At 40.8% G+C, this 27808-nt stretch overlaps 1 protein-coding gene across 5 annotated transcripts in view; it reads right to left on the bottom strand.

Moving 5' to 3' along the window:
* thrb (thyroid hormone receptor beta) overlaps positions 1-27808 on the bottom strand; it is a 266903-nt gene that overhangs the window by 150358 nt on the left and 88737 nt on the right. For all 5 annotated transcript variants that reach the window (XM_062958089.1, XM_062958091.1, XM_008118958.3 and 2 more), the window contains exon 2: positions 12011-12123. The gene's annotated coding sequence lies outside the window, so the exon portion shown is untranslated. The remainder of the gene's footprint in view (positions 1-12010; positions 12124-27808) is intronic.

Genomic DNA, 27808 nt, shown 5'->3' with positions numbered 1-27808 from the left:
AACAATCACTATAAAAATCAAGTGTCAACACCAAAGTAAGGAATGACAAATAGCCAGGGAGTTAGGTATTTGGAATGATTCAAAGATGGCAATATGGATCCACCTCCATTCAGAAGGCTGGATAGTGATATAGGTAGAATGCTACATCACTACCTTCAATAAATGTAGTTTTGAGGCACATTGAAAGCAACATATAGCCCTCATGAATGAATTTTGGATCTACCACTTTCCTGGTTGCTTCAGAATTCTGAATGTATAACATTGTGCCTACACTGAATTGATAACATCATTTGTTCCCTCTGTAGATCAATGGCTGAGAACAACACAGCTGCAACAAACATATTTCAGAAATATATTTCACAGAATTAGCTCAGGCATACCAATTATCTCATGAAGGACATTTTTTAAAAATTGGTCCCTGTACTGAAAAAAGCCAGAGTGAATCAGAATGAATTGCCACCACCCACACACACTCTCATGCACACAGAGACAAATCCATCAACCTTTCCCTTTTCCATGAACTCTGGTTAACTCGATTTGTTGTTAAGAAAATCTGGGCAGGGATAGTTATCCAGATATTAGTAAAATTAATTCAGATCTTACTCTAAGCTTGTTTGTTGAGGTAAAATGAATGTGGCTGCTAACATGCGACAGCAGGACCAGGAGTTCTTATCTGAGCTCATTTGCTCCATTAACATAATGTACATCTCAAAACAGAAATGTTAAAGCCAGATCAGATAACATTTGGCACAAATTGCCAGCATCTGGTGAAAGGAAATAAAAGCTGAATGGAAATGAGCATGAGTTCTGAGCAAAGCACCCCAGCCTTAAACACTTATACAGCATTAGTGATGAACCACTTTCTTTATACGCTGGCATAAACATCAAAGGGTAAATCTAACATGTAACTTGGGCATGAAATGGAATTCCATCTCCTCCCTTTTAACCTTCTCCAGAAGCATCCTCAAAATCATGTCCCTCATTTCAGCATGTCAATGAATCTAGGTTTTACTCCGGCTGTTAAAGGAACTAACCAAGTTGATGAAGTAAGACATCAGAATTTGGGATCATTAAAAGTTGCTGAACACATCCCAATGTCTTCCTATAGCTTAGCAAGACAAGAACAAGAAGTAGTGCATGTTGGCTCACTTACTTTCCCTCTCATCTTTGAATGTAGTCACAACAGAAGAGAAATGGAAATGCATAAACCTAAGGTCAGAGCCATCCTTAAGTATTTTAATGTAGTAGGCAAAGGTATTTTTTGCGCCTACCCCCGCAGCACGTGGGGTGGTGCCGCGTGACGTGGGGTTCATGGCGAGGCCAGGTCGCACGGGCTGCATGGCAGCAAGGCCCAGGCCACACCGGGAAGGGCCAGGCCACGTGGGAGGCGTGGCCAGGCCGCGTGGGCCGGGGCACGCCGCATGGTGGCAAGGCCCAGGCGGCCAGGCCACAGCAGGAGGTGTGGCCAGGCCGCACGGGCCGGGAGGCGTGGCCAGGCTGCATGGGCCACATGGTGGGGGCAGGCCGCGCGGATGCATGGTGACAAGGCCCAGGCCGCGGCAGGAATTTCCGTCCCGAAGGTGAAGGAGACGGGGGGTAGCGCCACCCAACTAGGGGCCTCAACAGCGCCCCCGGGATGATGGCGCCACAGGCAAATGCCTAGATTGCCTGGTGGTTGGACCGCCTCTGCCTAAGGTTTACTACCATTTCTTCTTGTCACAGTAAGCTTTCATTTATTCAAGCAGTCTGATTTTGAACTAGAGCTCCCATCATCATTGACCACTGGTTGAGCTTGAGAACATTAGTTTGGGAGAAACTATTTAATGTGATGTTTGAACTCTCTCTCATTCTAGATGAGTCAATTTATTATCAGGTTTAGTATCAACTTAATTTTTCAGAAAATCATGAAAAAATCAAAACATTGAGGTTTAAAATAAACCACCAATTACAATCAGAATACCCCTATTGATTCAATTGAATCAATTATGCAAAGCCCATTGATTTAATAGGGTTTTTGTGAAAGTTGGGAAGTGATAGGATGAAAATCAGCTTTCTTCACTGTTCAACTTTAACAAGTAGAAAATCAGATCGTTTGTAATACTGTACTGGAGAAGAGTTTTACAGATACCATAGACTACTACCCTGTTTCCCTGAAAATAAGGCATACCCATAAAATAAGCTGTAGCAGGATTTCTAAGCATTTGCACAATATAAGTCATACTCTGAAAATAAGACATAGTGATAGGCATAGCTATGCAGCATACCGGCGTGGAGTGGTGAAGAAGATGGGCAACCCTTCTCATCTGCCCCATCATGACAGTTGCTATCTTGGAGGTGACCAGAGGGGTACGGGCAGCCCCATCAAGAGATAAAATCACTGACAGTGTTGTTGCCAATGCACTCCGAACAGGTTACATAGATATGAGATGCTCATTTAATGAGAGCTCTATTGCTCGACATGAAAGATTGGGGCCAATGGTTCTAAAGGAAATTGAGTCGCAAGAAATTCAGGATGGAATTCAAGGTTTGTAGAGTTATGACAATGTTCCAGAAGATGACTTAACTATCTAAATCTATCTAATCTAAATCTAAATCTAATCTATCTAAATCTAAAATAAAAGAGAAAACCCATATGTGTGTATGTGGCATGGGTGTGTCTGCTCACACAGACAGTCACCGGCCTCCACAAACAGGCTATAGTTCCCAGTGCTGATAAGCCAGCAAGTCACTCTTTTCCACTGACATTGCGGTTACAGTGAGCTCCATGAACATGCAGCCCAAACCCTGCCAATGTCCTTCCCAAACACTACGGCCCACCACCCAAGGAATGCTTTCATTTGGGGACCATTTCATCCTAGATTTTGCATTTTCCTCCACCGCAGGCAGGCACCCCATGGTTCTCCATTGCTGTGGAATTTGCATGATCCCGCCTACTGCCCTTCCCTTTCAAATCTGTCTGCAGAAGAAACACAGCAGAGGAGGAGTTTGGGGGATTGATTCCACATGGTGGAAGTTGTAGTTCACCCTGTATCAAGTCAGAGCACTGTGACTCCTACTGGGGAATGTAGAGGAGTTTTAGTTCACCTACACCCAGAACACTATGAACCCAAACAATGATGGGTCTGGAGCAAACTTGCCATGCATACCCGATATGCCCAAATTTGAATACTGGTGGGTTTTGAGAGGAATTGGCCTGGACTTTTGGGAGTAGTAGATACTGGGATTTATAGTTTACCTGCAATGAATGAGCACTTCGAACCCCATCGATGATGGACCAGGACCAAACTTTGCACATAGAGCCCCGATAACCAACAGAACATATTGGACAAGTTTGGGGGAAAGGGAGTTATAGTTCACCTGCATCCAGTGAAACAGTGACCCCCACTGACAATAGACCGGGACCAAACTTCGCACAGAGAAGCCTCATGACCAACTGAACATACTGCAGGGGTTTGTGGGAATGGGTCTTGATTTTGGGAGTTGTAGTTCACCTGCATTCAAAGAGCACCGAACCCAGCCAACAACGGATCTGCACCAAACTTGGCACACATACTCAATACTCAATATATCCTTGCAAGCTTGTTTTCTGCTGCCCTGCAGACTAGGACACGGAACAATGGCTTCAAACTACAGGAAAGGAGATTCCACTTGAACATCAGGAAGAACTTCCTCACTGTGAGAGCTGTTCAACAGTGGAACTCTCTCCCCGGGGCCGAGGTGGAGGCTCCTTCTTTGGAGGCTTTTAAGCAGAGGCTGGATGGCCATCTGTCGGGGGTGCTTTGAATGCGATTTCCTGCTTCTTAGCAGGGGGTTGGACTGGATGGCCCATGTGGTCTCTTCCAACTCTACTATTCTATGATTCTATGATCCTACTGTGGATACTGACAAATGTTTTGGGACAATTGCCCCAGGAATCTGGGAGTTGTAGTAGTTCACCCCCATCCAGAGAGCACTGCAGCCAGGCAATGACCAGCAAACGACAGATCTGGACCACACTTGGTACACCGATCCAAAATGGCCAACTTTGAATACGGCAGGGTTTGGGGAGGATTGACCCACAATTCTGGGAATTGTAGTTCACCCACTCCAAACTTAGAATACTTAACATTCAAATGCAAATAATGCCTTTTTCAAATAACCCGGGCATCACCGGGTCCCCAAGCTAGTACTTAATAAAAATAAGACATCTCTTGAAAATAAGCCATAGTGTGTCTTCTTGAGGAAAAATAAATATAAGACAATGCCTTATTTTTGGGAAAAACATGGTAAGAAGATGCATAAATATGTCCAAGAACCTCTTCACACAGCGTAGGGGGGCCGTGCTGTTGCGTTGGTAGTCACTAGTGAAAGGGAAGGCATGTGGAGTGCCTCGTGGTGCTCCACACGTCCTCCTTCCTCCATCAGATGGTGGGGACAGGACAGGGCACGTTGGCACCCTGTCCCTATCCCCATCATATAAGAGAAAGGGTGGCAACGCACTTTGCGCCACCACCCTTTTCCCCACCATATGGGATAAAGGGGAGGAACTATCCAAAACAAACTTTCCTTCCCATGGTGAAGGAGGAAGCATCTTCCTACACTTCCCCTCCACTTCTGGAGGAATGTGGGCAGGGCCTGCCGAGCATTGTTAAACTCATCTATTAAATTACAATATAGCCTTTTTGACAATATAAGGAGAACTATGAGTATATTACACTGAATGCAAGAAGTCAAATTCAGTTCACCTTTCTTATGCCAAATATATATATATGAAGGGTGTGCACGAGGACATAGCATGGGCTTGCATCCACTATGCTTAACAGTGATCCAAATAAATTAGACAGAAGCATCGTATTAGTATCACAACAGGTAGAAGACTCCTCTTGCAGACAAGAATACATTGTACCACACTCGTTCACCAAGTTCAAGGAACAACAAACCCTGCTGGATAATTAAGCTGTTGGTTAATCAAAAGCAGAGAAATTTCAGTCAGCTGCTAGGTATTAACAAGTTCTTTAAGGGAGACCACAAAAAAGACATAAATATGGATTAAAAATTAACCACCATTGCCAGAAAGCCTGATATGGCAATTCCACCCGCAGAAACATGTGCTCAGATATGCCTGCCAAAACCAAGAACAAGCACATGGCATACATTCTGTTGCCCTTAACACCATCAACAGATATAGAGACAATTATCCAAATAAGCCTACTTTTCCTGGATGAAGACAGTGGGGTGGGAAGCTGAGTCAGCCTCTAAGAATATTCTTATTTAGATACAAGATTTTTCTTTCCAGACTGTATTTTTCTTTTCCTCTATAGCTGAAAGTTAGTTTCTTCCAGATTCATTGATGGTGGTGGATGTGGGGGACAGAGAAAAAGTTCCCATCACCCCAGATCATTGAACATGTTGACTGGGTTAAATGGAAGCTGGGGGGCTACAGAGGGAACTGCAACAGATTGGGAGGGAGTGGGCAAATTTCTGACACTGGGGCCTTCTGGAACCATTTGTTGTTGGTATGTGCCTTGAAGTCAATGACTTATAGTGACTTGATGGGCTTTCTTGGCAAGATGTATTTAAAAGAAATTTGAATGGCTTCTTCTTAGGCCAAGAGTATTGCTTACCCAGTTTGAGCCAATAGTTTTACATAACTGAGGAGAGATTCAAACCCATCTCTTAAAATCCTAGTCCAAAGTTCAAACCTCTGCACCAGGCATGGGCAAACTACAGCCCTCTAGGTGTTTTGGACTCCAATTCCCACAATTCCCAACAGCCTACCAGCTGTTAGGAATTGTGGGAGTTGAAGTCCAAAACACCCGGATGACCGAAGTTTGCCCATGTCTGCTCTACAACATATTGGCATTACACTGGGACCATGAAGACCACCAAAAATCTACTCATCACACCAAAAAAATCCAATCGACAACACAGACAACCCTCAAGGATTTTATTTAACATTAACACATGCATGAGTGGCTCATTTAAAAGGTAAAAGAATCAATTTGTGCCTTCTGTTTTGTGGGAAAGAATGGGACATGCAATGAGTCTGGAAGGGATGAGGATCACAGAAATATCCTAGGAGGCCAACATTCACTCCCATGACTACTCTTTGACTTCCTCACATGCCACCCCATATGGATAAGAAACAGTGGTCTAGTAGGGATTGTACAAATATTCAAGTAAGAATGGATTCCGAAACGTATGTGAAGAAGGTAGAATTATTTTCATTTTCAGAACTGGAAGTAAAGTATTATAACTCATTAAATGGTCATCTATACTGACAATTTAATGCAGTTTCAAATGGGTATTGAAGAAAGTGGTTTCACTGTGCAGATGATTGCTTCACACATTCTGGAACTACTTTGAGACAGTAATGGTGATTACACAGAGCACTGATGCACATTCAGGGTTTTATTTCACACACTTTTGTGAGGGTTTGTTGTGTAACCACCACACCTTGAAGCTAGTTTTGAATTGCATTAAATGCTCAGTGTAGACAGGACCCAGCACAGGTATCTCTAACAAGTTACTTATAAAACATAATCTTACAACTGGTTGCAATATTGCTTTTTGTGCTGCATGTTTTCTAGTTACTAATCATGCTGGATGAGAAATTCTAGAGGTATAAGCCAAGATCTAAATTTACTAAGCTCTGTGAGTCATTTAATCAGAATGGATAGGGACACTCTTGTCCCCAGCTCATGCTTTATTGTATGGTTATTCGGTTTCCCACTGATGGTGATATTAACTCCCAAAACCATAAAAGTAAAGCCACACCTTTTCACTTCATAAAAGAGCAGGAGCCCTCAGGCACAACATGACTATATTCACACCTTGTCATGGTTGAGGACTATGCAGAACATATGCTTGTAAAAATCTGACACAAAAATGTAACTTATTTTTTTCCCCAGCTGTCAGGCTACGTTTGAGGCTGCCTGTCATTAAAAGGTTAAATGCAAGGGAACAAAAACTGCCATTCCTTACATGTTTACTTTTTAGAGGTTGTGGCCAAGAAAGTTTAAATGTGGTGTTTGTGTTTTCTCTCTCTCAGAGGCTATATAATTTAAATTAATTGGAGCAGGTGGAATCCAGTAAGGCAATAAAGGGAGGACAGATGTGACCGTGGCCATCACAAACTGGCTCAAACCTTTCTAGAAAGACAGTCCCATAGAACTGAGGAAATTATGTGTTTATTGGAGGTGTAAGAGAAACTAAAAAGTTCAAAAACAGTATGGCCCCCTGGCTAACATAGTCAACTGGGTGGGATTTGGGGAGTAGCTTTTGCAAGTTCTGTAGTTGGCTAAAACTTTAGATATGTGAATGGCTAATGTCAGTGTCTGGCAAAAAAAAGCCAAAATTCTGTTCAGTGCAAGAATTCAGCTTTACATTCCTCCTCGACAATTGCTACTTAATGTTTCAAAAGTAAGATATCATTTTTTTAAAAATAAATTTTCTTGGAGATTTTCATGTGTACAGGTAAAAAGGGGGTAAATAAAGAAAATGTTAAAGAAAATATTAAAAAATACAAAACTTTCCCCTGGGTAAAACTGTGAGAAAATGGGTTAAAAAAATAGGGGAGAGGGGGATGGGGAAGAGAAAGGGATATAAAGAAGAAGAAAAAAAAAAAGATTTTGAGTTTCCATTCTTCTTATGGGATCTTATTATCTTTTTGAGTGTAAATTTCTTCTTGTCTCTATTTGCTTTGCAGAGTTCTCTTTGTTCTTCTCATACTCTTTAAATTAAGATCTTTAACTTGCTGTCTTTAATCCATTCTTTAAACGGGGTTCAGTCTGTTCTATGTATAAGTTTACCCTGCGATAAGGATATCAAAAAGGTCCATCGGTCCATATTCATAATATCCATCACCTTTTTTATCCACTCTTCCTTAGTTGGAATTAGTTTCTGCCTCCATACTCTGGCATAAATTATTCTTGCTGCCGTTGTGAGATATATGAACAGCTTGTCCCTGTTCCAGTTCCATTCTATATTTGTTATCCCTAATAAGAACAACTCTGGTTTTAAAGGTATCTTTATCCTTAAGATCTTTTGGCATAATTCATGAATTCCCTTCCAATACAGTTTTGCATTTTCGCAGGACCACCACATGTGGTGGAAGGTACCGTCTATTTTACCCCATTTCCAACATTTTCCATTAAGATCTTTTGAGAATTTCTCCAATATATGTGGGGTCATATACCATTGATACATCATCTTAACCCAATTTTCTTTCAGGTTGTACAGATACGTGTAATTTAGTTTCCTTTCCCATATTGATTCCCATTCTGCTAATGTTATCGCCCTTCCAATATTCCTTGCCCAATTTATCATACATTCTTTAATCGTTTCTTTCTCTGTGTTCCAAAGTAAGATGTTCTTGATGTAGCACAAAAAGTAGCTTTTCTACATTCTGAACTGCCATCTAGTTCACCATAACATTCTCTGGAGTTTATTAATACCAGGCAAGGTGTATCATTTATAAAAATCATACAATATACTTTCTTAGCTAATTTGTCTATGTGAACTTCAGCAGATGCTATTCAACATCTTATCAACCGCCTGTTCCAGTAAAGTAGAAATAAAATCCTTAAGATAGTGAAACTGCTATCAAGTATTTTGCCATTAATGAACATGTTCTTAAATGTAGCACCTCCTCCTTTGCAAGCCTTTCAATGAATATATATGCAAATGGTTTTTCTCCAATTTCCCATTGAAAAAGCTCTGTGGAGTCTTACATAGAGCCAACAAAAAAGAGGTCTGATCAAGGAGACAATATACAAAAAGAAAAAGAAATGGGGCAGAAAAAAGAAAAAAGCATGCTCAAGCACAAAAGCATAAAAACTGTCTTTGTCAGAATAAACAGTTTAAATAGAAGCATTTAGGAAGACGCATTTTGAAATCCAAGTTTTTTCAAATTTCACAGTAGACACAGCAGGAGGAATTTCTTAGAAATGGAGTATGGTATGATTAACCTATCACTTTAGCATCATAGCACCAATTCAGATTTTCAGTGGGCCAATAGCTCACACTGGGCCATTGAAATCAATGTTGTCTCCTGCCACCAAGCAGATGGGTTCTAGGATCTTTATGTCACCATAGCCAAATGCTAACAGCTGTCCATTAGCATTTTTTTGTGTCAGGAGCAACTTGAGAAACTGTAAGTCACTTCTACTGTGAGCGAATTGGTCGTCTGCAAAGACGTTGCCCAGGGGACACCCTGATGTTTTTACCATCCTTATGGGAGGCTTCTCTCATGTCCCCACATAGAGCTGGAGCGGATAGAGGAAGCTCATCCACGCTCTCTCTGGGTTGGAATTGAACCAACAACCTTCAGGTCAGCAACCCAACCTTGAAGTCATCAGTCCTGCCAGCACAAGGCTATAACCCACTGTGCCACCGGGGGTTCCATTGGTTTCATGTTTGGTAGCCCCTGCTAGATGGTTTATGTTTTAACCTGATAGTTCAAGGATATGGAGTCAAATGAAAGCAGATAGAGAAATAAGCTTTCCTGTTAGCAAGGTGCTTGTGCTGTTCTCATATATCCAATATGATAGATAATGGGTCACGCCTGCATAGTTCAATTTCTGTTGTTTCATTCTTTCAAGAATTCATTTTTCAGTTGTCTTGCCCAGCGGGGGACCCAGCCTTTGGGGACCTACAGTACAGAAATTGCAAAGGAATCCAGTTCCACTGCTTGCTATGATGGGATGCTGGAGCCTATCAACTAATGACTATGATGCTTTCTCTGTTGTAAACCACTGTAGGACTGGCACTACAATGATATCCAGTTCATAACAACAACTCATATTATCTCAGCATGGAAACTGAAGAAATTACGTACTCTGTGGTCTACAGCTACCAGAATTCCCCAGGCAGAATGGAGAGTGGCTGGAAAGATTCTGGGGACTTTAGTTCAAAAAGGAATTTTACTAAGCTCTCTCTAAACATAGCCTACCTCAAAGGGCCGTGGAAGGCATAAAAGGAGCCTTTGCCTTTTAAAAAGAAAAACAGACCCAGAACAAAAAGTATTCAATGCAATAAACAATTATATTAGGTTTTAAAGTCACAAGGGAGTTCCGCATGATTTGGATCTGAGTAAATGTTTACAACAAGAGCTGGGTGGTTACATTGCTGTACAACAGAATATTATTGTCTTATTTTTTTAAAGATAATTTGTTGACTGGGACTAAATCTTGTAATGCTGCATCCAAGATCCTTCACCATAGGAAGGCTAATGGAGGTCCTGCAACTTCTATTGATTGTAGCCTAACAATGTGTAGAAAGCCACATGTTTCCACTGACCATCAAGACATTGGCCAGTGGTGTGACATTTCTCCAATTTCTCTTCCAGCATTTTTTAGTGTATGTTGTGTGTTTTCTGGGCTGTATGGTCATGTTCCAGAAGTATTATTTCCTGACGTTTCGCCCACATCTATGGCAGGCATCCTCAGAGGTTGTGAGGTATCCTCAGAGGTTGCCCGGAAAACACACAACAACCCTGTGATCCTGGCCATGAAAGCCTTCGATAACACATTTTTAGTGTATGTTTGTATGTGTGCACAAACTTTCAAGTTGCCTATTGATTTATGTTGGCCTCATAAATTTTACACAATTTTCATAAGCAAACAATACTAGGGACCTCATCACACGGAAGCCAAGAAGCCGGGGACAGCGGAGAAAACCATGGGGCAGCGTACTGTTTTGTCCTCTTGCCATGGTTGGTCATGGGATAACAACAACAACAACAACAACACTACTTTATATTCTGCCCTATCTCCCAAGGGGAGTCAGGGAGGATCACAGTACACATGCACGGCAAACATTCAGTGCCGGTTTGGACAGAAAGAACAGAACAGACAGAAAGAAGATATGTTGTGTTTTGAAGTCCAGCTTCGGTGCCTTAGAGATTGTGCTCGGAGGTTGTGCCTTGGAGGTTGTGCTCAGCCACAGGGAGGTGTTGTTGCTCCATTCTCTATGACAAAGAGTCATCAGGACTTCCTCCTTCCTTTTGGTCACTGCTCGCAGGGATTTTATGGAGTTGTAAAATACCTCCCCTGCTAAATTAGCAGTATCTAATTTCTCTACTTACAGCTCAGCTGTTTTCGAACTGCTTAGGTAAACAGTGAGCAGGACTTGACAGTCGGGTACTCACCCTGACCAGGCTTCGAACTAGCCACCTTTCAGTTGGCAGATCTTATTACTGCTGGTGATTTACCAGTTTTGCTACAGCTCACGACATTTCCCTACTTTCCCAGGCTTCCTTCGCATCCTCCCTAGCTTCTTCTATAAGGAGTCGGATGTATTTTAAACTACTCTGGGCTCCATGTCTCTATGCTGCCAGTGCGCTGCCAGCATGGAACCCAACAGAGCCCCACCAAAATCAGCCTTGCATCATCTGATAGGCTGTGGCAGACTCTGTGCATGCTGGCAGCACCAAGAAGCAGGAAGAAGATGCTGCTCGGCATCCATATGATGAGGCCATCAGAGGTGGTTTTACCAGTTCCTCCCTTTGAAAATGGAATAAGCTGATTTTCTGCTGCTTCAGAAACTAGGACACGGAGCAATGGATTCATACTATCAGAAAAGAGATTCCACCTGAAAATTAGGAAGAATCTTCTGATTATAAGAGCTATTTAACAACAAAATATGCTGCCTTGGAGTGTGGTGGAATCTCCTTATCTGGAGGTTCTTAAATAGAGGTTAGATGGCCATCAGTCGGGGGTGTTTTGATTGTGCATTCCTGCACAGCATGGGGTTGGCCCTTGTGGTTTCCTCCAACTTTATGACTCTATAATTCTATGAAAAATTTACACTTCCCTTAGTTATGTTGTTTGTGCTCTTATAAACTGCTTTAGTTGCATGACTAGTCAGCAAGGGCAAGAGAAGGAATGATGTTTTGGCACATTTTTGAAGCTGTACTTCAGAACAGAGCATCTATTTTCTGTGAAGGAAACCACTGCTTCATATCCACGAACATTTCCTTAGCTCTCTTTGAAAACATTCGGCCAAATTTAAACATTGCAAAAAGACTGACCTTAGAATGAGCCTGTAAACTGGAGACAAGAATCAGCAGGAGGTTGACAGAAAGCATATCCGTTTCAAATATAAGTGCAGATACAGGGATCACGGGTCTTCTGTTCTTAGCATCTGTTGACAAAAAAAGCACAAGTCAGTAAATGTATATCTCATAGATCTGAGCTAGAAAAGTCATAGGAAGCATTTAGGTATGAACTCAGTAGAATCGGAAGGCATGCTTGTACTTGTTGCTCACCGTCTTATTAGAGACATGTAGCGATGAGCTCAGATGATGAGTCTCCTCAACTGCTCTGTAATTCACATCTGACCTTTATCCCTACTTTTTTCACTTGTCCTTGCTGGAAGACATCTACTAGTAAATACATGTGATTCTACAGTATCAACACTGAAATGGGATTTCATACAAATGCATAATCAAAACAAGGTTTGACATCTCAGCATTTTGGACTCAATTTTAAAATAACTATTTTAATTCAATTTCAGAAGGGTAGCCCTTCAAAGCCTTTTTGTGCAGCGTAAGGGGGGGGAGTCCTATTGCATTATAAAGACTGATATATTTTCCTTATTTTTAACTCACAGTGCAATTCCAGTCATGCCTATTCAAAACTAAATCCTATTACTTTGGATTACACTATTTACCCATCCAGATTAATATTCTGACAGGCACTAGCCCGCCAGGGTCTCAGGCTGGGAACTATCACATAAAAAGCTACTAGGTCTTTTCAACGGGGGTGGAAGTGCAGATAGTGGGCTCAGTTGTATAAGATGGCAGAGTCTATTATATAAAATTACAAAATCAAGGTTTGCTTTTTTTTGCTTTTAAAAATATTCACAGGCAGTGAATCTGTGGATGTCGAGGGCTGACTATACTTTCCCACATACATGCCAGTGTATATTCCTTCTACTGAACCTTAGGCTGGATCTACACTGTCCTATATCCCAGGATCAGATCCCAGATTATCCAATTTAAACTGGATTATATGAGTCTACACTACAAGATAATCTGGGGTAAACAGATAATCTGGAATCAGATCCTGGGATATCGGGCAGTGTAGATCCTGCCTCAGTTCCTGGTTACTATCACAACTTAGAAAAAAATACGCTTTTTTGGATTGTAGGGTAAAGGTAAAGGCTTTTCCCTCACATTAAGTCTAGTCATGTTCGATTCTGGGGGTTGGTGCTCATCTCCATTTCTAAACTGAAGAGCCAGCATTGTCCATAAACACCTCCAAGGTCATGTGGCCAGCATGAGTGCATGGCGCACCATTACCTTTCAGCCAGAGAAGTACCTATTGATTTACTCACATTTCCATGCTTTTGAACTGCTAGGTTGGGAGAAACTGTGGCTAAGAGCAGGAGCTCACCCCATTCCCCGGATTCGAACTGCTGACCTTTCAGTCAGCAAGTTCAGCAGCTCAGCAGTTTTACCTGCTACGCCACCAGGGTCTCCTTTTTGGACTGTACCTTGCAATTTTAAATGAACTTTTGGTTCAAAAGTAAATGCTCCAAGCTCTAAGTATATATATAAGAAACTAGTCTTAATAACATTTGTATAAGTCATAGTAAAAGTATTCATCTAGTTTCCAAAATATGATTAACTTGTTACCAAACTCCAAACAATGAAAAGTATATATCTGAACAAGAAATCTAACCCAGACATGTCAATTCTCTTACAAGACGTACTTCAGTTAGTGAAAACAGATCTCTACTTAAGGATTCAGATGTCTACAATGAGGTTGTTTGACTATGTCAGTTCAAGCACTGTTCTCAATAGCTTTTTTTTATCATAGGTGGACCACAACTGTGCCAGAGGAGTTGGTGAAGGCAGAGGAGGCAATGTGGAAAGACAGGTAAAGTGGCCAGGGATGCTACAATGGCATTCGAAGATCAGCAAGGAAAGCCTCAAGTCTGAGGAAAGAAGGTGCCCTAATGCAGAAGTGGGCAAGGAGTGGCCCTGACACTTTGGGGCCCTGAAGATATTGAGTAGTCCTTTGCATTTCTAGAATTCACCTCACCGGTCTTATTCTGGTCAAAAAAGGAAGTGAACAGTAGTTCCTGGAAACTGAAACTATGTACCTTTTAAATAGATTGCAGAGAAAAGAACTGGCAAAACCACCTCTTAAGAAAATTCCATGAAGTTCATCAGGTCACCATGAGTCAACAGGCAGCTTGAAGGAACACGCACACACACAATGCTAACTTGCGATCTAATTTTTTAAAGAAAATCATGAGAACCAGAAATGAGCACTTTGGTATGTATGTTTTTTTCCTCTAGTCCATACAGTTGCCAGATGATCCAGGGGAACAAAAATAGGCTTTCAAACAGTTGCCTGCCCTGCCATGCTGATCAGGGTGGTTCTAGCTTTTCAGGGACCTTTTATTACCACCCCCCTCCTATATTCTGCTCAAGAAAAATGCATTGGCATAATGGGTACTTACTGTGGTGTAAATCACCAGCTGTATCTTTACCACAGCATGGTGAAGGTGGTTAAGCATACTACTTGAAACCTTGGAATTATACAGAGCAGCAACAAGTTCTCTACCATGAAAACTAAGCAATAAAAATATTGGCAGACATGAATGAAAATGTGCTGTACTTAATTCAAAAATCTACCTTGCTAGTTCCTGGTGGCTTCTCCATCAGTGGGGAAAAGACTCTGATCTAGTCTAAATGTTAATGAAATTATCAAAATTTCTGTCCCTATCCCAATAGTTTCAGCATCTACACTGATAATTTACTGTGGAAGGGTCATCGTCAGAGCTGTCCCTAGGTAATTTTCGGGAGTATGCGACCAGAATTTTGGCAACCCTCCCCTGAAACAAATTGCTGAAAAATACATGCAGCGGCAGCGGCCCCCTGAAGAGTGCACACGCCAGCGCACCCGTCCACGGGGGTGATTGGAAGGTCTGCGCATGCGCACAGGTCCATCACACAAAAAACACTTAGAAATATGCACTGACTTTGGGTCATTTTATAATACTGGGGGGAGGGGAAATATGACAGAGCAAGCAAAACCTTTTTTTCTACACAGGGCCAGCATCTTAACAAACATCACCTGGCCATGTTGTGAATCATTCACAGAAATTCCCACTTTGCCTCAAATGCACCGAAACTATTTCTTTTCGAGAAAGAACAATCTGCTATTTCTTCCAAGTACATTTCTTCCACAGCGAAGATCCTATATCACTATTTGCTATCAAAAAGGCATCCTTTGTGTGACAAAATGTCAGGCTGATAGAATTAAGGGAATTATTCATTCGGTCCAATGCTTGCATTCCCTGAGAGAATGATGGAGAAGATGTTGCTTGATCATTCAGACAAGCTCCCAGGAATATGAAGGCCCATCAGTTTCAATTTTGTACAGAATGAAGCACAGAGACATTTTCACTGAATCGCAGACATGAGGTGTCAATGCTGGTGGGTGTATAAAAGAAGCTAACAATTGAATCTAAAGTCTGCCACCTGCTGGGTTATTATCAGCGTCACTTGGGGACTTTGATGAATCAGCACAACTAGGCCAAGTGATTCACTGATATGATGGATTTGGAGCATAAATGTTATTTTGCTTAATTATGGCAAGGATGACATACACGATTCTCATAGGGATCAACTTCAGGACAAATCTGTACTTGTTCTTAAGTACAACCAGCCTGTTTTGCATTTGCAAAGTGATGCAAGATTACTTTTAAATAGAAATTCCTACACTGTTGCACCACATTATACCATTCAATGATGTTTGCATGGATGCGAAATGAGTGGGTTAAAGCAAAGCAAATTAGAACTGGGCTATTCATTGGAGAGTTTTAAAAAACTGAAGAAAAAATTCATGAAGGTGATGAGAGATGACAGAGATCTACATAAAGTTTGCATATGCTACTTTATAACTTCAAATTTAGAAATAATTATCACATAAATCTCACCAACATGAAATAAACTGAATATGGCTGCTTTATATGATTTAACTGATGATAGGGAATATCGAGGTTTCTATTTTCGTTTCTTATGGTTGTTTGCATTTAAACCAGAATTAGTTCAAATACAAGGTTGTGCTCTGTAAAGCAGTGTTGACGAGACCTGACCCTCCCCCCGCCGGTCAAAATATTAAACTTATGAACTCAGCAACGCAGCAGAGAGTTCTGCAGGTAGAGGGAGCCTGGAACTACGGTGATCGGCTCTGTAGACGTTCAGAAGTATGGAATAGGCCAGAAGCAGCTACCAGCACCCGGGATGTTTTTGTACCATTATTAGTTATATCATAATCTAACCCCTGGTAAATGTGTACCGAGGTATGTTACCCTCTATTTCTGTCTCTATGTATCCTCCTTGACTCCAGGGTCTCTCTTTCTGCTGCTTTCACTTCTTGCAGGTGACCTCAGTGGCCACCGGCCCGCATGGCCCACACGGCCCCACAGCTCTCGGAACGGGACTCATCCACTCTTTCTCCCTTATACTAACCCCTTTTTCTCCCCCACGAACCCCTGCCAACCCTCCTCCCTGCGGATGGCCCAGTTCCCTCGGTGGGAGCCCCTGGTATCCACAGGTTCCCGTTTTACCCATTTAATGTGTGTATTTTAAATCTTTATGTACAAAATATCTTTTGAAGAAGTATGCCACCAATCACAACCTTGGTGACCTTTCGTCAGTACCCCTTGATCCAGAAAATCCCCTCCAGCCATTTTCCTGAGCATCATCTCAATCATAAAGGATTCAATCACCCATCATCTACGGGGCCAGTCCATCCCTACTGTCAGGGATTCCTCTTCTTCAGAAGAGGAAGGGGAACAGGAAAGTGTTCATGAATCTGAGGGTGAATTGGGATCTGAGGAGGAGACTTTGCTAGTACCCTCATTCCAGGAGAGGCGAAGGGAAACAGAGCAGAGATGTCGTTCAGCTAGATTAGCTGCCAGAAATGCAGCTGAGTAATTAGGAACTGCCCTAGCAGCGGTGAGAGGACCCAGGGCTATAAAGCAGAACCAGGTGCAGCCAGCTCTTGCTGGTAACAGACTCTAATGCCTTCGCTCTCCGTGTGCCTGCTCTGAGTCTGCATCTGGATTTATTGCTGCTTTTTTGTCTGAAGTAATACTTCCTGACTTTCGTTTGCATTATTCTACTGAGTGTGCTGTACTTTATGTTTTGCTGAAGTAAAACAGTTTTTATTTGCTTACCACAGTGTCTTAAGGCTGTTCTTGAAAGACAAAACAGGACACCTACTGGCCCCATAAATCCAGCTGTGCAGAGGACAACAGGAATCCAGGGTTTGTACCGCCTGTCCTTTGTGCAGCTACTTGGACATTACAAAGACATCCATCACCTGGCATGACCATCCCAATGCTGAGAAGGTCATGTCCAGTTCTCCACAATGACATTTCCCCTTTTCCCAAGACTGGTTTGCTAATCCCATCACCTTGAACAATACTCCGCAAGAAACACAATGGACATGGGCACTGTGGGTGCCGGACCCACCTTGGTAGGTCACTTATGAACACAAATACATTCCATAAAATGCATGGGACTTGATAGCCCCTGTTTGTTCTGTCCCTCGTTGGGACAAAGGTGATTCATTCAGACTACTTTTAGATCCTTTGTCTTCCAGACCAACCTGCCCCCCCCCCCCCAATTGGAGAGCAGGAATCTGCATTGAGAGTGGAGAATGCTTTCCAATTGGCTGGTGTGCGCTGCAGTCCCTCCCAGCTGTTCATGACATCAACGGGGCTCCGCCAATCATGGTGAACCCGGCTTCAGAACAAGGGCATTCAAAGGATTTGACTGTATAAAAGTGTATGTTTTGAACTGTATGGGATCTCATCTTTTTTCTGTGGCTTACCGCCAACTGGCATCCATTTCAGCTGACTTGAACAAAATACCTCGATGGCTTCTTCAACTTAGTGAGATTTCTTGGTTTGGGAACATTGGGTTAGCTTCTTCGTTTTGTCAGGCACAGAAATCCACAGATGGCCTGCCGCCGGTACCGGTATCCACTTGGTATCCATGCCCCAGGTTTCACTATCCGTGGTTGCTTTAAATTGCTCTATTTCAGCAGGACAGATGGATACTCCTGAGAAAATAGTTCTCAGCACTATGAGCAGGACTTATAACCTGCTTCATAGACTCACAGAGCCACATTCTGCATGCAGGTTTTAGGTTCTATTGTCCCTTAAGTATGAGTGAATGACTGTGGCCCTCCATATTTTTGGGGACTGCAACTTCTACAATGCACCATAATCAGTGATAAGACAAAAAATACACTGAAAGGGCTGCAGCCACACATAAACACTACTAAGAGTAATGATCTGCTGCTCTTCCCTCTTTACTAATTAGGTTACTTAAGTTAAGCACTTCAGGGTCAATGGCCTACTTCATGCTTGCAGTTAAATGATTATGTTCAGCAACAGAAAGCTGTCTATTTGGAAAGCAAGTCAAGCATGTTTACTTCCCATAAAACATGGGGAGCCATTGCATCTTACTACAGGTCACAGTCCTCTTCAAGCAATACAATCCCAAAACTAGAAATTTAAAAAATCTATATATATATAAGGGTAATGAAATTTTGGCCTAGGACAAAACAACAAAACTACACATCCCAGAAACACTAAACTTGGCAGCACAACCCCTCATCCATGCCTCTGCATTCATACAACAAAAAGCTCCAGCTACTCCAGAAAACGGCCAGGCTTTGAGACTGCAAGGCTATTCACTGCTATTCCACCTGGCCAACAAAGGATTCCCATAAGCCACAGCAACACGTGGCCAGGCAAAGCTAGTGTATCTATATGTTAAAAAGGGGCTTTCTGTGAAGGACCTATAGATGAAAATGCTAAGTTTTTTTTATCTTATAATACACACACGCACACACAGGCCAATGAAAGCTATTCCATTGTAATGTTAGAGCAGTCTTTTCCAACTTGCAGGAGCCCTTTAAATAATAATTATATTGTCTACTACTCAGATTTTTTTTTCAATCACAGTATCTTGCAAATCTCTAGTGACTTCTTGTGAAACTCTAGGGCTACATGGAATCCTGGTTTACAGCCACAGATTAGGGGTTCAAGCAAAACTCAAGAGACCCAGAATCAAGTCCCCAAGAAGCCATGAATCTAGTGAGTTTCCATGGCTGACTGAAAATACAAACCCTTGAAACTAGGGTTTTTTATCTTCACTCATCCATGGAAATTCACTAGATAACCCTGGACAAGTCACACAATCTCAGCTTCAGAAAATCCCATGAAAGGTTCACTTTAGGATCTCCATAATTCAGAAAGTACACAGGGAAAAAAACAAAGTATAAAAGCACCAAAGGACAAACAGACCAAACAATACAGGTCAGAATCTTGCATCACTCTTTGTTTACAGAGAGAAGATTTCAAGGAGTGAAGAGAGGGATGGGACGTGAATGTTGACTACCGCAAATCTCTTTCCAGAAGAGTCCTGAGGTATTCAAACAACATTGCTCCAAAAGCTGCTTTGAATGGAGGCCAGTACTGCCTAACTTAATATTTATATGAGCAATAAGAGAGAACCATATGTCTTAGAATCACATGTAAGTGCTTTGAGCATAGTGGAGAATGGTAGATATAAATGGATCCAACAAATATATAATTAATTGGTGATGATAATACACAGCTATCCACGAACGCTAGCAAAAGGTCACAAGAAAGTAAGAAAAACACAGACATCTAAACCAAGGAAATCCAAATCCAAGCTGGATTGCTGTGGGTTTTTCAGGCTGTATGGCCATGTTCCAGTAAATCCATGCTTATTATCACTCCCAAAAGCACTAAAATAACCATTAGTGTGAATATTTGTTTGAATTTTTATTTTGCAATTGAAATCTGCCACCCCACCAATAGAATTCATTTTTTCCAAGAAGAGACTTTACTATCTCAAAGTTGTTGCTGCTGTTGTTGTTTTGTAAAAACTGCCTTCTTGTACACTATTTGGCTCTGAAACACCTGCTCCCTGCTACAGGTGTTGGAGTTTAGTTGTCCAGATCCAAATTATATTTTCTTCTTTGATAAAGGCCCTAGTTTGTAATGCTATGGTAGAAATGAATGTTCTGCCCTTACACAGATTTTCCAGCTTTAATCTCTCCCTTATTAGCCACAGAAGGTCAACATAAGAAGAAAATTGGGAAGTAATATTTTTTTGATTATGAATTTAAGGATCTTCCAGCCAGCATGACTGTTTGGAACGATTTCCCCACAAAAATAATGTTTCCAAGTTCTGTGTACATTTATAAAAATGCTCCCTACTTGTCAGCCAACATATGTACATTCCTAAAGGCTCTGTTCTGCTTGCTGCATAGCATATTCATTCACTCTCTCCGCACTACTCTCCTTTGATTTAATGCCAGGACAATATTTGCTCTTTTAGGTGAAGATACAATAAACAAAACAGTCCTGGACTGTGCTATGTAGGTCAACAATACAACTCGGCAGCTGCACAGAATATCTTAGTATTCTGCACAAAGCTTGGAAAGTTACCTTTTTAAAGTAGTAGTGACCACTATACCCCCTCTGGAAGGCTCTGGAAGTAGTCAGTTACAATTGTAGACACATTTTTAAAAAGTAACTTCTCCACTTTATCACTATTTAAAACAACTATTCACAGAGTTTTGAAATCTTTTTTCATTGCAGTGTTTCGAAGATAGCTTGTTATTGTTACTTGTTAAAACCATGGGAGTTGTAATGTTGTGACGTCTTTAGCCTTCTCTGCCAAAGTCCCTCTCCAAACTACAATTCTCATGATTCCATGGCAGTTAAAGTGGTATAGGACTGCATTAATTCTACAGGGTAGCTGCACGCTATGACTCTGAAAACCAGTATTCAAATCCCCATTCAGCCATGGAAACGTACTGGGCAAACTTGGGCAAGTCAGACTGTCTGACTTGGGGGGAAAGGCAAGGACTTTGGAGCAAATCTTGCCAAGAAAACCCTGTGATTGGTTCACCTTAAGGTTGCCATGAACCCTGAAAGGACACAAAAACAAAAAGTACAACTTATACATGGCCCATTTTTGTTGCTTTCTACTCCTCGGTTTTAAAGAGACGGGGTTCCATCTGAACAAAATGCCATAACTAGCAAAACAAAATCAGCCAAAATGTTCTTAAAATGTCCCAAATTACTCCAATAAAGTAGCACTGTTCATAATCACTGTGATGTTTTGGAAAAGTAACTTTGTTGCATCTTTATTATCTCAAAATATTTATTTGTAGGCCTCTATGTTAACTTGTAACTCATTGCTTACCCCAAAACTTTTGGTTACTAAAGAACACAATAGTACAAGCTGTTAGCCTATGATCCAATGCACAAGTATATATGTACAGTAGAGTCTCACTTATCCAACATAAACGGGCCAGCAGAACGTTGGATAAGTGAATATGTTGGATAATAAGGAGGGATTAAGGAAAGGCCTATCACACATCAAATTAAGTTATGATTTTACAAATTAAGCACTAAAATATAATGTTTAACAACAAATTTGACAGAAAAAGTAGTTCAATACGCAGTAATGCTATGTAGTAATTTCTGTATTTCCAAATTTAGCACCAAAATATCACGATGTATTGAAAACATTGACTACAAAAATGCGTTGGATAATCCAGAATGTTGGATAAGCGAGTGTTGGATAAGTGAGACTCTACTGTATATATATCGTCATGCTTAATGTTTGCCAAAAATTAACCCCAAAAACCTGAGTGGATCCCACTGTGAGCTTTGGGGAGAGGCAGGAAAAAAATGAAATTATTATTAGTAGTAGCAGTAATAGTATTTCAGATACACCGCAGATACATTTCATTCCACTTCTACATCCTGACTTAAGAGTATGTTTTAAATCGTTCCCTAGTATCAGTTGGTTACCACTGTCTTGCTCTATGGATGAGTCTGAAAACTCATCAGCTGCAAGAAACGCCTTTCACCAGATTGCAACACCAAAGAAAACATAAGCTGTGAAGAGCCACATTTGGAGTATCAGGCTAAGCTGCTTTCAGTTCCATGTGATATAAGCTATATTCTAACATTAATAGAAAAAACCCATTGGCAATTATCTCCTTGTTTTTGGGGACAAATAACTGGACAAATTGTAGAAGATTAGCATGTTGATAACAGGGATCTTCTTTACGGGAATATATAACAGCAAAGCTGTAATTACAAATGTTAAGTCATCCATGCAAAATTACTAAGAGGGAACAGTCATACCAAATCAATGAGGTTGTCTTGTTATGCAAGATAACCTCATTGATTTAGTATGACTGTTTCCTCTTAGTAATTAGCCAATAAGCAAGGTACAAACCCTGAATAGTGAGCTGAGCACAATTCAATTGAGAATAATAATTGGTACTAGCAAAAATTTAAACTGGATTGTTTAACCTAGAGCCCATTTTGAAGTAGTGACCTTATCCAAGTCCTCACGAAGGCATTAGAAGTACAGTGTTCCCTCAGTACTCGCTTTTCGCGGATTCACTCTTTCATGGTTTTTCAACAAACTCTAAAAGACTATTATAAATAATAAAAAATTACAATTTACAGCCTAAGGAAGGGAGGAAGGAGAAGCCAAAGGGAGGGAAAAGGAGCCCAAGTGACAATAGGAGGAGAAGGAGGTGATTTATCCACACACGATTGGTTGATAAAGATTTAAAATAGTGTATAACTATTAAAATAATGTATAAATATTAAAATAAATATAGTGTCCCTACTTTGCGGATTTTCACTTATTGCGGGTGGTCCTGGAACCTAACACCCGCAATAAGTGAGGGAACACTGTACTATAAAGATTGTGATGATTTGCAAAGATACTATATGTGTGTTAATTGGAAAATCAAATGCATGAAGCCAATTGGCTGAGTTTGCAAGGACCTGGGAATTAGTTTGTAACTGTTGCTGTCTTGCTGCTGGAGAACCAGTTTGAACAGGTTTCTGTGTATGTGTGTGTGTGTGTGTGTGTGTGAGAGAGAGAGAGAGAGAGAGAGAGAGAGAGAGTCTACTGAGTACTGGTTGGAAAGAAGATGGCTTTGTACTCAGAGAGATCTGACTATTTCTGAGGCCTTGTTTGCTGCTGATCTTCACTGAAGCAGATTTATGGACTAAGAAAGGACTGCTTATGACTGCTGATTTCTGTAAGCAAACAGAGGGACTATTGTAAATACCATTGTTCTGTTTATTTATTTATTTCCAATATTTCTATCCCGCCCTTCTCACCTGAAGGGACTCTTAAGGAATCTGTAAAAGTTCCTGTGTTATTTGTTCTGCAAAGCTGAGTGGTGCATCATTCTGCAGGTTGTCTCTGGGCTCACTGGCACACGTAAGAGCTTCTATCTATCATCCACAATCCCCAACAAAGATGGGTCCCCGACTTACAAACATCCAACTTACAAACCCAAGTTTCAATAACATCTGGGGAAGGGGCACAGAAGTCCAAACACAAGGCCTCTTAAGTTAATTTTTGAATAAGGACTAAGAAGGCAGCAGAGGTGGATTACAGTGAAGTTTTGGACTATTGTGTCTTAAATTCCCAGTTCAGATAATACTCCCATTTCAAAATGGATTTGAATTCTACCAACTTCAAAACTTTGAATCTACTAAAAATCCAAAAAGGTCCAGCAAGCATTCCTCATAAATCCGTAATATATATACATAAATGTGCTTTTAAAAACAGCAGTCATATTGTAACTGGTCAACTTAAACTAGAAAAGTCAAATTCATTTTCAAAGGGGTCAGTATTTGTGTGAACTTCTCAAATATGCAGATTTGCTTCTTTGGAGGTGTCATAAACCTTGAGTGAATGGCAGATTCAAGTTAAATATTCAGCACAATCCTACAAGAACAAATGAAAATGCATAAGAAAGAAATAAAAAACAAAGTGTAAGAGGAAAGGAAGGATTAGCAGCTAGTTAATAGCATTTTCAAAAAGGATTTAGGATTTATGGTGAATAACAAGCTTAACATTACACAGTGGTACAATGCAGGAGTACTGGAAACAGGCAAATTAGACTGCTTCACAAACTTCATATCCCTATACATATGCTTCATTCTTTGGGGATAATTTATGAAAAGATTATGGTAGTTAGCTGTGGAATATTTGTTTTCAGACTGGAGTGCATGTGTGTGTTCCATCAAATCACCTATTAACTTATGACAACCCCATTAATTTAATAGGGTTTTCTTAGGGAAAGAATACTCTTGAGGTGTTTTACCAGTTACTTCCAATACAATACGGCCTACAACACCTAGGACACCCATCCAAGCACTAACTAGGGCTGCTTAGCTTCCAAAATCAGATACAATCTGGTATCTTTCTAGGAAGATACAGACTGGAGAGGGTTGGATTAAAAGAAAACATGGAATGCATGTGAGACAATAAGTAAAGGTAAAGGTTTTCCCCTGACGTTAAGTCCAGTCGTGACCGACACTGGGGGTTGGTGCTCATCTCCATTTCTAAGCCGAAGAGCCGGCGTTGTCCGTAGACACCTCCAAGGTCATGTGGCTGGCATGACTGCATGGAGCACTGTTACCTTCCTGCCAGAGCGGTACCTATTGATCTACTCACATTTGCATGTTTTCGAACTGCTAGGTTGGCAGGAGCTGGGGCTAACAGCGGGCACTCATTCCGCTCCCGGGATTTGAACCTGGCACTTTTTGGTCCACAAGTTCAGCAGCTCAGCGCTTTAATGCACTATGCCACCAGACAATGCATGTGTAAAAAAAAAGGTACACTAGCCTAGTGGCTCTCAACCTTCCTAATGCCGCAACCATTTAATACAGTTGCTCATGTTGTGGTGACCCCCAACCATAAAACTATTTTTGTTGCTACTTCATAACTGTCATTTTGCTACTGTTAGGAACCATAATGTAAATATCTGATATGCAGAATGTATTTTTATTCACTGGACCAAATTTGGTACAAATACCTGATACATCCAAATTTGAATAGTGGTGGAGTTGAGGGGGATTGATTTTGTCATTTGGGAGTTGTAGTTCACCTATAATCAAAGAGCATTCTGAACTCCACCAATGATTGAATTGAACCAAATTTGAACTACAATGACCAACAGAAAATACTGAAAGGGTTTGGTGGGCATTGACCTTGAGTTTTTGAGTTGTTGTTCACCTACATCTGGAGAGCACTGTGGACTCAAATATTGATACTGGTAGATCTGGATCAAACTTGGCACAAATACTCAATATGCCCAAATGTGAACACTGGTGGAGTTTGGGGGAAACAGACCTTAACATTTGGGAGTTGTAGTTGCTGGGATTTATAGTTAACCTACAATCAAAGAGCATTCTGAACACCACCAACAATAGAATTGGGCAAATTGGGCTTTTTGGTGGGAGGATTCGCCATCTGTTTCCTAAAAGAAAGAGAAGGACAGGCTCTGCAAAAGAGGTTCCTAAGACCATATGTGTTTTCTGATGGTCTTTGGCGACCCCTCTGACACCCCCTCGCGACCCCCCAGGGGTCACGACCCCCAGGTTGAGAAATGCTGAACTAGCCAGATAATTTCTCTGTCATCTCAGGGCTCTTTTATGCAGTAGACTTCTAGCACCATATGAACATTTCTTTTCCAATATAAATTGCAACTGGAATTTCAATGGATTTTCTTCATATTTCCTCCATTTTGTGGTGTATTCTTCCATCTTTATAAAAGGTAAAGGTTTCCCCTGACGTTAAGCCCAGTCATGTCTGACTCTGGGGGTTGGTGCTCATCTCCATTTCTAAGCCGAGGAGCCGGCGTTGTCCATAGACACCTCCAAAGTCTTGGGGCCAGCATTATACTAATGTGAAAAATCATAGGTGTGTGCATGGTGGGTGAGGAAAGACATTTCCTTCCCCATACCTCTTTTTTTCCCTTGTTAGCTTTCTAATATATATTTGCTGCTTTTCTAAGAAAAACACTGTCCTAAGAAGAAGATGGAAGTGTCTCCTTCTAGTTCCTTCTCCTATTTTACCTTGGTTTGGAAGTACAGCCTGCGGATAACATTTATAAAGTTTATAAAATAAAAGCCTCCTTTGCTCCTGCTGCCAATGTACCAATCCCTTTCCTTGTTGCAACTAAATGTGAAAAAACAGCCCTCAAAAACATGTTATCAAAACATTATAGTCCTGATACTCCATGAAAGCATCTCCAACACATTGCAACTTTAAAACGAAAAACAGATTTTCTGCATTAAAGGAATCCATTTGAATGCTCGCTTCTACGCAAGTGGACGATGGTGTCCTGTAAAGGTTGTGTGGAAAAAACCAGCCAAGATAAACAAAGGAATGCCAGCATAAAAGCTTCATTTGAATTTGGCCCCAGTTCAGCCCACTGGCAGTATTGCATGGGTTTTGAACTCTTTGCCATGCATTCATTTATTGTCCTGCAGCTGGGATGACCTTTTTGCTTTGTGTTTTCTGGCACAGTTAGCATTTGGACTGCATTATCTGTGTTAGCCTGACATCATGTATAGATCTATTGTTTGGAGGTAAGGAACGTGTAAGTACACGCAATAGCTACTGGACACCGTTAACAAACAAAGCCTTTTCTGCTCCTCTTAATGCTGGGATCTGCTTGTGTAGACTCTCTTGCTCTCCTATACCGTGTCTTCCCGAAAATAAGACAGTGTCTTATATTAATTTTTGCTCCCAAAGATGCGCTAGGTCTTATTTTCTGGGGATGTCTTATTTTTCCATGAAGAATTCACATTTATTGTTGAACCAAAAAAATGAATATTTATTATATGCTGTACAGTAGTTGTCATCACAAACCATCATAACCAGACAAACACTGAATGCTATCAAGAATTTCTTGTTACTACCATTATTTCTATGTACAACAATCTATGGCAGGGGTCCCCAAACTAAGGCCCGGGGGCCGGATGCGGCCCTCCAAGGTCATTTACCTGGCCCCCGCCCTCAGTTTTATAATATAATATTTTTATATCATTTTTAATACTATAATATATTGTATATATATATAATATTGATAATATTATAATGTTATACAATATAATACTAATAATAATGCCATATAATAATATTAATTATACGTTATATATTACATATAATATTACAGTATAGTGGTATAGTTCAATATACAGTAGTCTCTCACTTATCCAATGTTCTGGATTATCCAACACATTTTTGTAGTCAATGTTTTCAATACATCGTGATATTTTGGTGCTAAACTCGTAAATACAGTAATTACTACATAGCATTACTACGTATTGAACTACTTTTTCTGTCAAATTTGTTGTATAACATGATGTTTTGGTGCTTAATTTGTAAAATCATAACCTAATTTTATGTTTAATAGGCTTTTCCTTGATCCCTCCTTATTATCCAACATATTCGCTTATCCAACGTTCTGCCGGCCTGTTTATGTTGGATAAGTGAGACTCTACTGTAGTAATATATTTATTTATTACAATATTTATATCCCGCTCTTCTCACCCAACAGGGGACTCAGGGCGGCTTACAATAAAACACACATATAAAACCTGTACAATACACTATAAATCAGTTAAAAAATTAACTTACATAAGACATTATTAAAACGCATTATAAAATACAGATAGGCGTGTTCAATATTGTGCTATGCTAATAATATAATATATTGTATGTACATACAGCTGCTCTGAGTCCCCTTCAGGGTGAGAAGGGTGGGATATAAATGTAATAAATAAATGTAGTAAATGAATAAATAAATAATTTTAGACTTAGGCTCGCCCAAAGTCTGAAATGACTTGAAGGCACACAGCAACAACAATTCTGATTAACTTGACTATCTCATTGGCCAGAAGCAGGCCCACACTTCCC

The sequence above is a fragment of the Anolis carolinensis genome, chromosome 6, assembly GCF_035594765.1.
Source record: "Anolis carolinensis isolate JA03-04 chromosome 6, rAnoCar3.1.pri, whole genome shotgun sequence".
Lineage (NCBI taxonomy): Eukaryota > Metazoa > Chordata > Lepidosauria > Squamata > Dactyloidae > Anolis > Anolis carolinensis.
The sequence above is the reverse complement of the archived record's forward strand: the minus strand, read 5'-3'. Positions and strand labels throughout refer to the sequence as shown.